General features: G+C 38.3%; 1 long non-coding RNA gene across 1 annotated transcript in view; it reads right to left on the bottom strand.

The window, feature by feature from the left end:
• The window catches only part of LOC116537972, a 31,556-nt gene extending 23,843 nt beyond the window's left edge, over positions 1-7,713 (bottom strand). The window contains exon 1 of the long non-coding RNA XR_004263442.1: positions 7,576-7,713. This is a non-coding gene — a long non-coding RNA (uncharacterized LOC116537972). The remainder of the gene's footprint in view (positions 1-7,575) is intronic.
• Between the last annotated feature and the right edge of the window lie 5,027 nt (positions 7,714-12,740).

Below are 12,740 nucleotides of genomic sequence, written 5' to 3'. Positions count from 1 at the left end.
GTGAGACAAATAGTAATGTTCATTTGTCTTGCTGTTCCCTCAATTACTCAAATGTTTTTGTTTATTTTGTCTTGAAATTTAGAAAAAGTGTTTTAGCTTGAGTTACTCAGATTTCCAGTATTCTGTTTTTCTCTTCTTGATGCACTTAGCTAAGTAATACAGTATATAAAAATCATTATTATTTTTGTCTGTTAATAGTAGACTGTGCTATTAACCACAAACTGTTAATAGCAATATGGCCTATTGGAAACAGTATCAGTTGGGTGTGTAAAATATACCATCCTGGGGATTTTATGACCTATATTCTAGACAGCTCTGTTGTTAACTCCCTGTATGACTTTGGACTAGTTATAAACTTCATTTTCCTTATAGGTAATATCAACTTGTTAATATAGTAATTACACCCTTGATAATCCATTCTCCAACTGAAAACGTGGAGAAGGTCCATTTTATTTTTAGATATAGAAAGATTATTTATAGATAAGAAATGTACAAATATGCTCTGGAGAGAATGTTCCAGTGTGTTGGCCTATGAAGCAGTTAAGTGTGGCTACCATTTATTGACAATTCATCACATGCCATATGCTTTACCTATATTTTCTTATTTAATCATCACAAGAAGCATATAAGGGATTTCTATTTCCATTTTATAAAGGAAAGGTGAGGATTACTCGGCCAAAGTAGCACTACTAGTTAGTGGTAAATCCAAGATTCAGGCCCAAGTATTTTTGCTACAAAGCCAATATATTTTGTACTTTGTAATACTACCTTTTGTGCATAGCTGGTTGCCTCTGAAATAAGTCTCCAAACTTTGACTCATTGAATCTTGGAAGTGGAAAAAAAACCTCTGCAAATTGTCTCTCCAATCTCTTGCCTTACAAAAGAGGAAACTGAGGACCAGAAAGGGGGTGTTATTAGCTAATGGTCTGACAGCTAGTTAGTGCCACGGCCAGGTTCCATCTCTTCAGACAATCTGACCACTGCTCCTTCTAATTTGGGAACCTGAACACGGTGCCTGATTCAAGTCAATGCAGATCCGTTTGTTCCATCACTGATTTACTGATTTCACAGGGATGTTAGGACAATAAAATTATTATAATAGGGTTGAGTGGCATTTAGATAAAAATAAATTGATGGGAGGATTTTTTTTAAATCTTTGCACAAACACAAGATATGATTAAGAAAAAGGGAGCCTATTACATAGTAACCTTTCAATTAACCTCAGATTCCCTCAGGGATGAATGATTCTTTATTATGTGATGTATATTTTTTGTCTTGAACACCACAAAATTGGCCCATGAGTGGCCATGTATACTGAGAGAAGTCCAAGAAGCTAAATGCCTCAGTCTTTCCAGGAGAAATAATCAGGGGAGATAGGTGAAATGCTGAAGGTCTCCTTAAAAAAATAACAAGAAATCATGGATGAGTATAGTAGCCTTGTGCAATTTGTTGAAGTCCCACAAAGAGTGAAGGGGGCATTAAAAATGGGATGGGCCTTTTCACTGAGAGCCACTGATTTTGTGGCTCTCAGTGAAAAACTGGTCTCTTTTGACGTGTCTCCCTGGGACCTATAACTTAAAAAACTTCAGGCAGAGAGACAAGTTTTTCTTTGAGTAACTCTAAATTGCTTTTCACATTTCTATTTTATGTTTGCAGAGAGAACACACAATAAATTTGGGTAAGAATGTAGCAGGCAGAAATCACAGCTGATGAATTCCAAGCTTACATAAACTAAGGTTCCCAATCCCGGCTGCTGTTCTTTTTCCCCATCAGTAGACTTAGTAAAACAAGACAGACGTTCTGAGCCCTTCTAACTCCTGTACCATTATTCAGGGATTTGGGAAACTAGGCATTGTGATTGTTTTGTTGAAATAGAAGAGGATTTAGTGGGCCAGGGTATGAAGGGGAGAGAGGCTGAAGGTGTGGTAGGAGTGGGGGGAGACAGTGACACATCAAGCAGATAACTTGTGTTCCTATGAGATATAAGAGTGGAGGAAGCACACAATACAGCCCCTTGCCGTAGCCACAAACAACTACCACCCTTACTTTCTGAAGACATTGCAGGAACCCAGTGTTCACAGCCCTCCTGACCCTCAGAGTTTAATCCCAGAGAAAGATCAGAGCAAATGCCTGTAAGTTTGACGTAGCACTCACCTTTATATAGTGCTGTTGACTTTTTAAAATTGTGGAACTTGAGCAACCTTACTGAATCAAACATTGTGGATATCCAGCATGCTGAGTGCCTGCCTAACCTTTTTAATGTACAGACATGGTTTTTATGTGCCTTGAAATTAGTTCACAAATATATTTCTTTTGGTTGTTTCTGGTGATTACATAGAAATTTTGCCTGCGCCTGTTGATATCCAAAAGTGTGTTTATCCGTCCCCCATTTATTGGGTATTTGGAATTTTTCATACAATGCCCTTTTCTCTTTTAACCACTCTCATCCTTGATCAAACTCTACTCACCTTTCAAGGCTGATGTTTAGTGCTACCTCCTCCATGAAACCTTTCTTCTCCCCACACCTACTCTGATCCACTCCCCAGGAATAAAAGCAGTCCCTATTCTTTGTTCCTGTAGTACTTTGCCTTTATTTCCATGAAAGAAAAAGCTAAACGTACAATTGCCTTCCCTGTTATATTACAGGTTCCATGAGGACAGTGATTGCAGTGCCTTATACATAATTGAATCCCCTAAGCATATAACATGGTGATTTACAAACATATGTATACAGTAGAAGAATATTTAAATAGCAACATAATGAACATTTTTGCACAATTTATTTTCATTTATTCTATATCTTTGGAAGCATATTTCTAAATGAAATTACCTGGGCAAATTGTTATAGTATGTTCTGGAAATGAACATTGCCAGTAACAATTTACATGATGACCTGTTTCCTAACAAACAGTTGTCTTTATTATACACATGACTACCAAGTTGTGGAAAGCTTTGTGTTTTAGTTTGTATTTGGCTGAAGTAGTATGTTTTGTTATGTAATTACATACTCAGTGTGTTCTCTACTAGGCATGTTATCCATTCTCTTTGACCATGAGAACTTATCAAGTAAGCTTCACACATCGATCTTATACATTTTATTAGTTATTTGTTTTCACTAGTGTGTTTTATTAGGCTGGTGCAAAACTAATTGCAGTTTTTGCTATTACTTTTATGGCAAAAACTGCAATTATTTTTGCACCAGCATAATAAAAGTTCTGCTCACTGCATATTTTTCCCTTTTGATTATTTCTTTTTTTGATCTTCATTTTACTATAGTACAGTGTGCAAAAGACTTTTAGTCATATATTTGAACCCACCATCCTAGTTCTGACTACATCATTCTGGCTTCGATGACACCTCATTTTTTCAATTGCCACGATAGCTAGAGAGATAATGCTGTTTTGTTTTTCTAGTTTCACAGCTTATACATACTACATATCCAGCTTCACTTTTCTTACTAATTTTCCCAATTACATTTATTTGTTTTTGCCCTCTTTATGTGTGTGTTTTAGTCTACCAGAAAAGTTTTTTTTTTTTTAATAAGAGTTTGGCTATTTTTCTCTAAAATATACTATTTCCTTGATCAATCTTTGTTTTTGACCCAATGCCAAACAGTATTTGTATACGTGTGGCTTTGTAATAAAGTTTAAAATCTGAGAGGCTATCTACCATTATTACATAAAATAATATATTTTGGCATCTTTGTCTTTTTATTCTTCTAGGTGAATTTCACCATAAATTTGTCAAGATCTGTAAAGTATCCTGTAGAATTTTTAGATTGCATTAAGTCTGTACATTAACTAAAGAGTATTGTCTTTCTCACGGTTTTATCTTTGCCCAGCGGGAGTACTGTGTGTCCATTTATTCATATCTTTCTTTATTTCGCCAATTATGATTTTAGCATCTGAATACATTTATTTTGTCACTTTTAAATTTTTCAAAGTACTCTTAAATTGATAATCTCATTCAGTGCTTACCAGATCTCTGCTGTAGGTCAGTAGAAAGATTAGATGTATCCAAGGATGACCGATCTATAATGAACCTTTTTTCCCCCAATATTCATCATGACTCTTTTTTAGTAACAGCTTTATTGAGATACAATTTAAATACCATACAATTCACACATCCAAGGTATGCAATTCAGGCCAGGCATGGTGGCTCACCCCTAGCACTTTGGGAGGCCGAGGTGGGTGTATCACTTGAGATCAGGAGTTTGAGATCAGCCTGGTCAACTTGGTAAAACTCCATCTCTACTAAAAATACAAAAATTAGTTGGCATAGTGGTGGGCACCTGTAATCCCAGCTACTCAGGAGGCTGAGGCAGGAGAATCATTTGAACCCAGGAGGCAGAGGTTGCAGTGAGCCAAGATCATGCCACTGCACTCTAGCCTGGGCAACAGAGTGAGACTCCATTTCAAAAAAAAAAAATGTATGTATTTCAATAGTTTTTGGTATATTCAGTGGTATGTAACCTTCATAATCAATTTTAGAACATTTTCATCACCTGAAAAAGAAATTCCATGCCACCCATTCCTGTACCACTCTTTAAGACCCTGGTAACAACTAATCTGCTTTCTCTTTCTATACATTTGTCTATTTCTGAAAATTGAATCATACAATAAAAATGGACTTTTAAGGGGCGACAAAGGCAACATTTCTTAAGCACCTAGGTATCTGTTAAGCACTTTATGTATTTTTTTCTTATTTAATCATCAAAATAATCATTTAAATTAGGCAACCTTATTTCCATTTTAGATAAGCAAACTGATGGCAAAAATTGAGCAATTTGCCCACTCATACTATTAGGATGTGCCTGGATGCTTTGACCAGATCTTTGACCATGTTCTTTCTGCCTTAAGGTAGTTAGGAAATTTGAAAAACATCCCTCCCGTGCTCTTCCCTCAGTGGTCTTTAGTGCCTTGAACAGAGACCAAAAGTAAATATGACATTTCTGATGCAGTGAGGGCTGAAAGAGCAGAGACAGGTGGAGTGGTTTGTGTAGCATAGACTCACGGAACCACAGAAATTTGCTTTCCCAGCTTCTCTCCATTAGGTATTGAGAATAACCAGTGATCTGTGTACAGTATGACTCACAGAGCCATGGGAAATTAGAGCTTATGGTTGGAAAGAGCCTTAGAGACCACCTAGTCTAGCTGCTCCATTTTATTGATGAAGAAACTAGGACCCAAAAAGAGCAAGCAATTTGCTCAAGATCATATACCTCAAACACAGTGACAGAGAATGACCTTTTATCTGATATTGGAAGAATAAATATACCAAAGGTGAGAGTTCTCTCCAGAATAACTTCAGAAAACAAGTTAAGAAAGAAACGAGATAGTGCTACGTCACTGAATTAGGTCAGAAGATTTGGGTTCCAACACCAGCTCTGTCACTAATTCACTGTGAGATCTTCAACAAGTCCCTTGACCTCTCTGGATTTGCTTATTTCTTCACCTGGAAGTGGATGGGTAGGAATAGATGCTATTTTGGAAGACTGACACTTATTAACCACTCAAGAAATTTTATTGAATAGGTAAATAAGTGAACCATTACTTAAATTATAAATGTTAGGCTATTTTTGGAAGATTCACAATGAACTACATAACTAAAGAACTGATAAAGGGGTAATCAATATTTTTTTAAGAGCTAGTACTGAAAATATAAATGTTTCCAGGGACAAATACATGAATGCACTTTTTTAAAACATGAAGTGTCCCTTCTTCAGCAGATAGGAGTGCTTGATTATTTCCAACAGGTAAACATCCAAGATACCTTAGCCAAAATAATAACAAAACTGTTCTGGGTGCTATCATGACACTAGTGAATGCAGTGGCACATGTGAATGTGAATATCAAATAATTTCCTTCATAAATTCATAATTTGGTTCTTTATTTCCTTTGGGAGGAACAAGAATTCTATCTTATTTTGAATAAAAAAGATTTCCTCATGTTTTAGGGGCTAATAGAGAGTCACTTAGTCATTCAAGTAGTATTTATTAAATACCTACAGAGCATGGGAACATCAAGAAATAGAGTTATCCTAAAATGGGAAATTTTAAAAATGATACAAGAACATGAAACTAACATTAAAAACTATTTTTTATGAGACAATAAGTGAACAGCTTAGAGCTGTTTGTTTCAAGCCTCCCAGGTTGAAACTTTCACAGTAGAGAGGCAGAGCAGATGATGTGTGTGTAGGGGGTGAGTGGGAAGGCAAAGAGCGCAGCTCTGTAAGCAGGAACTGGAGGAGGCAACAGAAAATGATCATCTTGCCATCTTTCTCCTCCCTCTCCCACCTTCCATGATGGAATAATAATAGGGATCCATTCCATGTGTATTGTATCACCCTTCAGAGTTTACTGAGAACTTTCACATTCATTATCTTATCATGCCAACCCTAAAAGAGAGCCGTAGTAGGTATTGTTTTTTACTATTTTTTAGATGAGAAAATATGGGGCCCAAAGAGTTTAAGTGGCATTTCTATAGCTGAATGACAATACAAATTTATACCAGGACTAAAACTCAAGTCTTTGTCTCTGAAAACAGTTCTCTGTCTATCATCTCTATTCAGCTCTGAATTTTCTCCCCAAGTCTCTCTATTTAATGTTTAAGTTGCTGAATGTTCCCCTGGGTGGGGTGTTGTTTTGAGTAGCAGCAGCTGCAGCGGCAGCAGAAGTTAACTCTCACAGTTTGGGTAGAGCAAAAACAAGTGAATTATCACCACAAGTGAAAGACCCTTCTTTTCATCTGTTCTGACCAAACTCCATGTGTGCATGGGCGCGTCTGTGTGTGTGTGTGTGTGTTTGTGCCTGTGTGTGTGTGTGTGTGTGAAATAGGGAGTGGAGCATGGAAATTATACTTCAGCATATTTCAGCTAGTCTGTCAAAGTTTCACTTCTGTTCATGTAAAATAATAATAATGTAGACACATAATTCCTCTGTTTCTATTTGGTAAAATAGGGAGAAAAAAAGTAGTAAATGGGAGTGGTCATGAAAAAATGGAGAAAGTAGAAATCAGTGAGCATCTAATATGTACCAAGTCCTTTATCTATAACACTTCATGCAATCTTCACAGTTGCCCAGTGACATGGGTTCTACTAGTGTCCCTACCTTACAGATTAGTAAATTAAAGTTTAAATAGGTTAAGTCCTGGGTTACAGAGCTAGTGATCTCCTGATCCAAGATTCAAAGAGATTCCTATAGCTCCAGGATTGGTTATTTTAACTACTGCCAAGTAAAGATCTTGTGTCTTATGGTGAATGGAAACAGCAATGACTTTCTTTTTTTTCTTTTTGAAAATTATTTTAGATTCGGGGGGTACATATGCAGATTTTTTGTTATATGGGTATATTGCGTAACACTGAGGTTTGGGCTTCAATTGAATTCATCACCTAGTTAGTAAACCTAGTACGCAATAGGTAGTTTTTCAACCTTTGCTCCAGTCTTTTCCTTTCCACATTTAGAGTCCCCAGTGTCTATTATTTCCAAGACTTTCCTTTTAACCAGGAGTCAGAGACTCAAAAGTCCCCTTATGTACCTTTAGCCAAATACAGCAATCCCTTCTAGATGTCACTTACCGATGTCCATCCAGTGAGCCATAGGGGCTCTGAGTTAGTTTAGATTTTATAAATGGAGGTGGACTCATCCATTCACTTGTCTGGCACTTCACTCAGGGCATTTACATGAGGCAAGCAAGCCAGGATCAGAGATAATCTATCACTATAGGAGAGAAGAACAGAGACCATGAACTTAGCCCCAGCGGCACCTGACTCCAACCATTGTGCAATCTGGTCCTTTGCTCAGACATGTCTGCTCAATAAGTCCTTGTAGAATTCACAGTCAGTTTTGCAGCTGCATTACCTTTGCCCCAAACATGGTTAGAGGAATCAGCAGGTGATGATCAGCCAGGAGCTACATGATTTCTGAGAGGTTTGGCCATTCTTTGGTTTCTCCTTCACAGAATACAAGTGATGCCTTCAAACTTGAGTTCAGTTTCTTACGGTCATTTAGGAGCATGCTGGTTTTTGCAATAATCTACCAGTGAAATTATTATCAAGGTCTTGGAAAACACTCTACTGGTCAAGAAGAATAGTGAGTATTGGTGACTTCTGCTGTTTCAGAAATAATGTCACAAATATTGAAGGGGGGAACTGTCTGTGAAGATGGAATAAGTTAATATTTTTGACCTATTGTTACCTCATTTTCAATAATTCCTTGGACATGATTTGGAAAAGGGAGAGAGAGTGAGATGTAATTATATAGCATGGATTTTGTTCTAAGAGTTTGTAGTCCTGTTTCGGTAAAGAACACCTCTTGATCACACCCATTTTCTTTCTCCCACACTTATGCATTCCTTCAATAAATATTATCAAGCACCTTTTACAGACTAGGCTTTTACTTTCTTACTTGTGTTCCCTTTGTTTTCTGATTTTTTTACCTCCTTTCCCCTCCATCCCCCTTTCTTTCAGCATTGACATCTTCAATATTATGCCTGGAAAATGGTGATAATATCTGAGAAGTTACTTAAAGTAAGAATGTAGATGAGAGGCAGGGTTGGAGAGTTTTGTGGATTTATGTGTTTTGTGTGGTATTATTTTATCCATATCATCCAGTTTTCTCTTATTTTCTCGCTTAAAGCATGCCTAAAGACCTTTTAACTACTCAAGAATAATTCTCAGCTTGTGCCACTGCAAAATTCATCCATGATGACTGGCTTCATCCTTCTTGGCATGACAGATAACTCTCAGTTTGAAGTCCTGCTAATTGGAGTCTTTCTTACTGCTTACATCATCACTGTTTTGGATAGTCTAGGCCTGGTGATTCAGAGTCAGCCCCCACCTCTACACCCCATGTACTTTTTCTTCTCAAATTAGTCCTTCCTTGATGTCTGTTTCTCTTCCATCACAATCCCAGAGACTTTAGCAAATTTTTTTTCTAAGCTGCATTGTTTCTTTCCTTTTCCTGTCAACCCAAAGGAGCTTGTTCATAATCTTTGTCTCTGATGAATGTAAATTTTTAGCTTCCATGGCCTATGACTGCATACTGTCATCTGTCACCCACTGTTCTACTGCATTACTATGTCAAGAGGCCACTGTCTTTTCTTGGTAGTAGGATGCTACCTTGGTGGGTTAGTTAAGATGGTCACTGTGACAGCTTCCATTGCACAACTATTGTTCAGTCAACCAGGTGTCCTTCCTGCCTTCTGTGACATTCCCTCATTGTTGGCACTGGTTTGCTCAGATTCCTGGATCACCCAGATCTTGGTGGCTGGCTGTGGGAGATTCACCCTGGCCATATCCATTGTGGTGATCCTTGTCTCCTACATGTCTATCATCATGACTATCCTGGGAATTCTCTCAGTTTCTGGAAAACAGAAAACCCTCTCTACCTGTACCTTCACTGCTGTTGGCCTGTACTACAGAACAACTATGTACACTTACTTGCTGTTCCCTTGACATGGATCCAGGGCAGGAAATCAAATAGTCTCAGTGTTTTATACAATGGTGATCCCCATGTTCAATCCTCTTATCTATGGTTTGAGAAATGAGGAAGTGAAAGTTGCCCTATGGAAAACACTAAGACACGTCGTTAATCTTCCATTGTGGGTCTCAAAAATGCAAAATATTCTGTGGAGACTTGCTCATGGTTTTATTCACAGTGCTGTTCTTGCCTGCAAATGAAGTCTTGTTAAGAACAATGGAATTACTCTAGCTAATTGTTTAAAAGTAGTTGTCTAGATAAACAGCAACACAGTAGGCAGGAATTATATGAACAAAATAATATATATTTTCTGAAACAATTGCAGACAATTGTAAGAAATATTTAGGAGGGAAATATGTATGTGGGTATAAATATGTCAATTTAAGTGGTAAACCTGTGTGATAACCCTAGTCATGAGTTAAAATAATTTCAAGATGACAAGGTTAGGACTTATATAATATAATATGACTATAAGTTATAGACAAGAACATGGATGGCAGCTGGGATGCAAACAAATTTGCTGCACCATGTATGTCCTTATATTGAGGATTTATTTAGTGCGCCAAAGACTAAATTAAGTTCAGTGCATATCTGTCATAAAGATTCAGGACACTTCTAAATGTTTCTATTCCAAATGCTCTACCAGCACTGCACTGTGAGGCTGTAAAATGTAAGCATATACATGATTTCTCATGTGCAATTATTAAGATTTATAGGGGTAAATCTTAAATAGGGTGATAGCTAAATAATAGATAGGGCTCACTAATTAGAGTTTGGAAATCCTTTGTCAAGAACAATGAATCATTGGTTAGTAGGAACTCCAGGCCTGAATTGCAGTTACGATTTTTCTATATGCAAATTCTGAGTGGACCAGGGCCAGGTCCATTGCTATTCTTGAATATACTTCTAACAGACAATGCAAGTGTAAATAAAACCCCAATTAATTCATTAGTCCATGGCTAGCTCATCCTCAGAATTTGTAACATTGCATGAAATTATTGGATATTGCTATTTTGTGTAAATATATTGAACATTAAGATATTCTTGAAACTGGCCGGTTGCGGTGGCTCACTCCTGTAATCCCAGCACTTTGGGAGGTCGAGGCGGGTGGATCACGAGGTCAAGAGATCGAGACCATCCTGGTCAACATGGTGAAACCCTGTCTCTACTAAAAGTACAAAAAATCAGCTGGGCATGGTGGCGCATGCCTGTAATCCCAGCTACTCAGGAGGCTGAGGCAGGAGAATTGCCTGAACCCAGGAGGCGGAGGTTGCGGTGAGCCGAGATCGCGCCATTGCACTCCAGCCTGGGCAACAAGAGCAAAACTCTGTCTCAAAAAAAAAAAAAAAAAGATATTCTTGAAACCATACAATCCCGTGTATGAATAATACAAAACCTTAAGCTCTTTTACAAATGAGAAAACTAATGCCTAAAGAAGAGAAGGTGACCAAAACCAAACAACTAGTTGGAGAGAAAGAATCAAATTGGTCAAGCTGCAAGGAAAATCAGAAAGCAGCATTTATCTATGTCTAGGTTAGTGCCTAAATCTATATCTATAACTAGGGATCTTTGAGTTCTAAGAATAGTTTGTCTGCCAGGCACGGTGGCTCATGCCTGTAATACCAGCATTTTGGGAGGCAGAGGCGGGCAGATAACGAGGTCAAGAGGTCAAGAAGACCATCCTGGCCAACATGGTGAAACCTCGTCTCTACTAAAGATACAAAAATAAGACGGGTGTGGTGGCGGGCCCCCGTAATCCCAGCTACTCGGGAGGCTGAGGCAGGAGAATCACTTGAATCTGGGAGGTAGAGGTTGCAGTGAGCCGAGATCGCGCCATTGCACTGTAGCCTGGGCAACAAGAGCAAAACTCTGTCTCAAAAAATATATATATATAAAGTTTTTCTTTCTTTCTTTTTTTTTTTTTGAGACGGCGTTTTGCTGTTGTTTTTCTTCTGCCTCTATTTCCAGAAACTCTGTAGCCTTAGTAGCCATCTCCCATGAAACCTTAAACCGTAGTTTTGAGGGAGGTGGTGAGGTTTACTTGGTAGCCATGTGAAACCCAGTTCTCTTAGTGTCATATCCTTATAGGCAACTACCAGTCAGAACCTGCAATTGGTAGTTTCTCAGGCACTTCATATTTAGTCTCTCAAAAATTTAACCTTCTAAACCTGGTGCTCTTCTTCCCTTGCCCCTACCTAAGTGAGTAGCAACATCCAGCTTTTTAAACCCCAAACCCGAGTAAATCCTTAACACTTCCTCTCCGTCCACTTGCTACAGCCAGTCATTCACCAAATCCTGTCAATTCTCCCTCGCAAATGCCTCCACTGTCACTGGCACATTCTTTTCTTGCCTGGATTAGTTAAATTGTCCTTTATCCCTCCTTCCTGAATCCACCCTGGATTTTGTGAAATCTACTTTCACACAACAACCACAGAGGTTTAAATGTAAATCCGACCACATCAAACTTCTTCTACCCTCCAAACTGCTTAAAATTTCCACGTTTCTCTTTACCTATAAGATAAATTCCAAACTCGTAAATATGACATGTAAATCTCTCCATGCCATGTTTGTCCCCGTTTTATTCATTTTTTGAATCCAAACTTAAATCCTATCTTCTTTTCTAGGTGGCTTTTCCTGACATTTCAGAGGAAAGTGAGTGTGCATATTCTGTTTTCTCATTGCACTTTCCATGCCTTTTATAGCATTATGACACTTGCCCTTCTAATGAAACTCTTTGTGCAGTTTTCTGATAATCTGTTCTGTTCACCTAGATTGAAACCCTTTAAATGGATAGAGCCATGTTTGTTTGTTTTTGCCTCCCACCTAGGTCCCACACAAGGCCTGATTATCTGGTAAAGGTTCAAAAAACATTAGCAGAGTTCATTGAAATTCACTCATAGCTAACCTTCCTTATTTGTCCATTTTCTCCAACGGGCATGGTTATACTTTGTTGTGTAATGGAGGAAAGGTAGAAAATCTTAACTCCTGGGACACCAGCTTCTACCTGGCCCTCCTGGTTTGGCAGATGTTTCCTGTTGACACTGTCACTCCTGAGTAAGGAATCTGAACTTCTTTTTGTTCATTGTTTTTACCTTCCAGCTCAATACTACCCAGGTCAATCCCTTGTTCTCCCTGGATTTCTGCTCTTCTGTGGTCACTGGCTCAGAGACGTGCCAGATTTTTTTTGGGGGGGGGTTGGGTGATGGAGTCTCACTCTGTCACCTAGGCAGGAGTACAGTGGCACAATCTCGGCTCACTACAA

Source organism: Sapajus apella, unplaced genomic scaffold (genome assembly GCF_009761245.1).
Source record: "Sapajus apella isolate SASKATOON/1434 unplaced genomic scaffold, GSC_monkey_1.0 scaffold115, whole genome shotgun sequence".
NCBI classification, from domain to species: domain Eukaryota; kingdom Metazoa; phylum Chordata; class Mammalia; order Primates; family Cebidae; genus Sapajus; species Sapajus apella.
The sequence above is the reverse complement of the archived record's forward strand: the minus strand, read 5'-3'. Positions and strand labels throughout refer to the sequence as shown.